The following is a 5,750-nucleotide window of genomic DNA, read 5'->3' as shown; positions in this document are numbered from 1 at the left end:
GATGTGATCCTATCTAGCACCAACTTTCTGCATGACATACTCACATCATTGAAGATTCATTCAAGATCAATATAAGGGAGTTTTACCTTATTTTATATTATATTTACTCATTTATGCACTATATATTATTATTTGATATCATAACATGTGCATTCATTCATTATGTCCTATGGTTTGCATCATTGATTGATATTCATGCATATAATCTATAGTTATAATAATAATATTCATTCATTATCATATGATGCATGAGTTATTATTATAACCTATAGTTCACATTTTTATAATATGCACATTCTTATTACTTTATAATAATTCATATACTTAGCTTATATTATGCTTTCTTTTGTAGGTGCATGTTCGACTAAATGATGGGAGCTGACTTAAAGCTAGCATTGGAGTCCAAGAGCTATGGAAACTTAACTAGGACAACTCCGGGACAGCTCAAGAAAATTTTGGGACAAAGTTGCCAGCTTACCCCCGAGCTCAAAGCTCACTTGAGCTGGACTTTTGAGCTAGCTAAAGACCTCAATTCAGCTGGAGAGTTACACCATCATCTTCACCACACAGAGCACTACAAATATGGTCTAGGTCAATTTTTGTGGATTCGTACCTTTCCGCGAAGAGTTGCCATTTCGAGAAGTGCCTTTTCACAAGAAGCTGTCCTATGACTTGTACACATGTCCTTCATCTATGGCCAGCTCAACTTCAGCTAAAACTCATGGGAAGTAGCTCAAATGATGAAAGGTTGTTTCACACAAATGTGACCTTTCCTAATTAGTTGTTGTCCCATTAATGCCATGTCACCTAGACACATGTTTGATGCCAAGTCACGCCTAAGTTGTTGTTCATCTTCACGCCATGGAGGAGTCCACGCCTTAAGCATTCTACACCATCCATGTGAGTGCCACATGACCAGCCACCCATGTGCTTTGCATGTGAATGAAATAGGCGCCAAAATGAAGAGGCTTCTCTCTATTCGGCCTAAACATCATCATGCTTCAAGTTGGCGCCAAGATGAAGAGATATGGGAACCATTCGGCCAAAGACATCTCCCCTCATCCAAGCATCATTTATTTTCATTTTAAGACATGTACTTTTGCCGAAAAGGCATGTATTTATTCGGCCAGGCCTTTACAAATCTATAAATAGGCTTTGGCATTCATTTGCAAACACACCCTTTGATAATATAAACTCTTTTTGAGATTATTCTCTCTTCAAGTTCTTTTTAGAACTATATCAATTAAGCAAGCCTTTTCTAAAGCTTGTGGCGTCATTCCCTCATTGATACTTCTGGTTCCTAGTTTAAATAACTAGTGGGTCAAAGTCCTTTAATACCATCCCTTATAACGACTTATAAGAAACGGGTCTTTGCTCCTTTATAGCATTGGTTCCTTCTTAGTCTTATAAGATACTAACTATTCATTACCACCTTCCATCATCACTATCACGCCAACTCCATTCCATTAATATTTCCATCACCATTATCCATATCCCTTCACACCCATATAATCATCCTTCATCATCAACAAGGCATTCGTCTATTTACCACCATTGGAGGCTGAATCCATCATCACTTGAAGGATCATTCTACAACACTTCCGCAGCCCTTCTTTGATAACTATTCTATCCATTTCAATTCTTTCCATTTCCTTTCTTAATTATTCATTTACTTAACCAATTATTCTTCTTTTGTGCAAATTACTTTTCAATTCAAGGCGTAGCATTTGGTGTCTCTCCTAGATTGGGAAATAACAAGGTTGCCAACTTCTCTATTATTGAAGAAGCCTGGTTAGCCTTACATCAAGCGGTAATCAGAGCTTTGGTGGATTGACAATCAAGTGCTGCAACAAAAGCAACAAAAAGAAAAGAAAAAGACTCCTACATCAAATTTGGAGTGCAAAAGAAAGAAAAGAAAAGAAGAGAATCAAAAGCAAAAGAAAAAGTGAAGAAAAGTTGCAAAGTACACTCAAAGAGAAGCATATTACCATCTGCCCAACATCAAACTAGAAGGGGGTATCCTTGTTGTTTCTTGTGAAGGAAGATAGTAAGTGTTGCAACTTGAGTTGTAAGGTATCTTCACTTTCTTACTATTTCATTTCCTTTTCTTTCATCTTTTCTTATTTCATTACTTTATCCTTTTCTTAACCTTTTTCTATCCTACCTTTACCATAACCATTTTTATACCCTAACCATATTGTTTTAAGCCGATTCACAAAATAAGAAACTTGCTCAATCTTGAGTTAGTTCTTTAAAGGACCCATAAGAGAGAATTGAGCGGTAAAAGGCAAATGAGAGGGTGAGATCAGAAGGGGGATAAAAAAAACCAAGAACATATCCCCGAGTGCAAACACGAGTGCGAGTGGAGTGAAGTCTTAAATATCTTTGGAGTGACCAAGTGAGGCTTTTGTGAGTGTGCTGGTAAGGTTTTAATTTTTTTTATACTAACAATGTCTTGTGATCTTCCATTTTTCCAAACATTGGAGGATGAACAACAAAGAACAAACACATTTCACACTCGTTGCCATGTAAATGGTAAAGTGTGTCTTGTAGCTATTGATGGAGGAAGTTGTACAAACATTGCAAGCACATACATGGTCAAGAAATTGAGACTTACAACATTCAAACATCCTAGCCCATATGTTTTGCAAGGATTAAATGAAGATGAAAAGTTCGAAGTCATAGAGCAAGTACTTGTTCCCTTCTCAATTGAGAGATATGAAGATGAAGTCTTTTGTGATGTTGCTTCCATAAATTCAAGCCATCTTCTTTTTGGCCGACCTTGGCAGTTTGATTAACGAGCATTGTATGATGGATTCACAAATCAGTATTCATTCTACCGCAATAAAAGAAAAATCATCTTGACTCCATTATCTCTTAGCCGAGTGAATGAAGATCAAAACACTTTGAGGAAAAGAATTGAAGCAATGAAGGAGCAACTTGAAGAAGAACGTTTGGAAGGAAGTTCAAATGATGGAATGAATTTTAAAATCAAACTAAATGTTGAAAATGATGAGAAACAAAGAGTGGATGAAGAAGACGTTGGAGTTGAAAATGAGAGAGTTGAAAAGGATGAATTTGGAGATAAAGAGGAGAATGAAGAAAATATTTTAATTAACCTTACTCTTTCATCTATTCTTCCTATTGTTTTTCAGGATAATCCAAGAGACATATCACTTCGAGTTGATGATTCAAGAAACATGTCTTTTGAAGAACCAATAGGTGTGACCGTTGGTGATCCATAAGACATGTCCTTAGACGTTCCAACAGTTATGCTACTTGAAATTCAAAACGATGTGTCACTTGAAGTGCCAAAAGTTATGATCATTGAAGCTCCAAGTTCATTACAACTATGGAAGAGAATTCAACGACCAATGGAGTTTTACATCATTAAGCAACCAACGCCCATTAAACATCCACCCTGGTTTGATAATTCCATTCATCTTGTCAATAGTTTTTCAATTACTAATTTTGAATCATTTTGCAGCAATTCGATCAGTGTCTATGGTACAATCTTATCAAATTGTAATGGCAAGGATGATTCAAATGACACAATCTTTCAAAGGAAAGAGCCAAAAGATGTGAATCATAAAGGCTTAATGGACGTGATCATTCAAATTGTGAATTTTTATTCAATGAACATGACTTTTGATGAATCAAACAATATGCCTTTTGGGGTACCGAGAGATATGATCATTGAAGATAATATTTCTTCAAAAGACATGACTCTTGACCATCTAGCAAACATAGACAGGGAGTATTTCTTTCACTTATTTATCATTAATCATTCTCTTACTTATGAGATTCCTTTCCCTTTTCAGGTTGTGGACATTCAAGGAACTTATTCAAGGTGATTTTTGATAAATATCATTTCATAAAGATGACCTATGAATGGGCGTACAATTTGGAGAACTCACCTTTCGATTTGAGGACAAATCACCCAAAAGAAGGGGAGGATGATGTGATCCTATCTAGCTCCAACTTTCTGCATGACATACTCACATCATTGAAGATCCATCAAGATCAATATAAGGGAGTTTTACCTTATTTTATATTATATTTACTCATTTATGCATTATATATTATTATTTTATATCATAACATGTGCATTCATTCATTATGTCCTGTGGTTTGCATCATTGATTGATATTCATGCATATAATCTATAGTTATAATAATAATATTCATTCATTATCATATGATGCATGAGTTATTATTATAACCTATAGTTCACATTTTTATAATATGCACATTCTTATTACTTTATAATAATTCATATACTTAGCTTATATTATGCTTTCTTTTGTAGGTGCATGTTCGGCTAAATGATGGGAGCTGACTTAAAGCTAGCATTGGAGTCCAAGAGCTATGGAAACTTAACTAGGACAACTCCGGGACAGCTCAAGAACATTTTGGGACAAAGTTGCCAGCTTACCCCCGAGCTCAAAGCTCACTTGAGTTGGACTTTTGAGCTAGCTAAAGACCTCAATTCAACTGGAGAGTTGCACCATCATCTTCACCACACAGAGCACTACAAATATGGTCTAGGTCAATTTTTGTGGATTCGTACCTTTCCGCGAAGAGTTGTCATTCCGAGAAGTGCCTTTTCACAAGGAGCTGTCCTATGACTTGTACACATGTCCTTCATCTATGGCCAGCTCAACTTCAGCTCAAACTCATGGGAAGTAGCTCAAATGATGAAGGTTGTTTCACACAAATGTGACCTTTCATAATTAGTTGCTGCCCCATTGATGCCATGTCACCTAGACACATGTTTGATGCCAAGTCACACCTAAGTTGTTCATCTTCACGCCATAGAGGAGTCCACGCCTTAAGCATTCTACACCATCCATGTGAGTGCCACATGACCAGCCACCCATGTGCTTTGCATGTGAATGAAATAGGCGCCAAAATAAAGAGGCTTCTCTCTATTCGGCCTAAACATCATCATGCTTCAAGTTGGCGCCAAGATGAAGAGATATGGGAACCATTCAGCCAAAGACATCTCCCCTCATCCAAGCATCATTTATTTTTGTTTTAAGACATGTACTTTTTCCGAAAAGGCATGTATTTATTCGGCCAAGCCTTTACAAATCTATAAATAGGCTTTGGCATTCATTTGTAAACACACCCTTTGATAATATAAACTCTTTTAAAAATTATTCTCTCTTCAAGTTCTTTTTAGAACTATATCGATTAAGCAAGCCTTTTCTAAAGCTTGTGGCGTCATTCCCTCATTGATACTTCTGGTTCCTAGTTTAAATAACTAGTGGGTCAAAGTCCTTTAATACCATCCCTTATAACGACTTATAAGAAACGGGTCTTTGCTCCTTTATAGCATTGGTTCCTTCTTAGTCTTATAAGATACTATCTATTCATTACCACCTTCCATCATCACTATCACGCCAACTCCATTCCATTAATATTTCCATCACCATTATCCATATCCCTTAACACCCATATAATCATCCTTCATCATCAACAAGGCATTCGTCTATTTACCACCATTGGAGGCCGAATCCATCATCACTTGAAGGATCATTCTACAACACTTCCGCAGCCCTTCTTTGATAACTATTCTATCCATTTCAATTCTTTCCATTTCCTTTCTTAATTATTCATTTACTTAACCAATTATTCTTCTTTTGTGCATATTACTTTTCAATTCAAGGCGTAGCATTTGGTGTCTCTCCTAGATCGGGAAACAACAAGGTTGCCAACTTCTCCATTATTGAAGAAGCCTGGTTAGC

The sequence above is a fragment of the Hibiscus syriacus genome, unplaced genomic scaffold (genome assembly GCF_006381635.1).
Source record: "Hibiscus syriacus cultivar Baekdansim isolate YM2019G1 unplaced genomic scaffold, ASM638163v2 tig00001980_pilon, whole genome shotgun sequence".
Lineage (NCBI taxonomy): Eukaryota > Viridiplantae > Streptophyta > Magnoliopsida > Malvales > Malvaceae > Hibiscus > Hibiscus syriacus.
The sequence above is the reverse complement of the archived record's forward strand: the minus strand, read 5'-3'. Positions refer to the sequence as shown.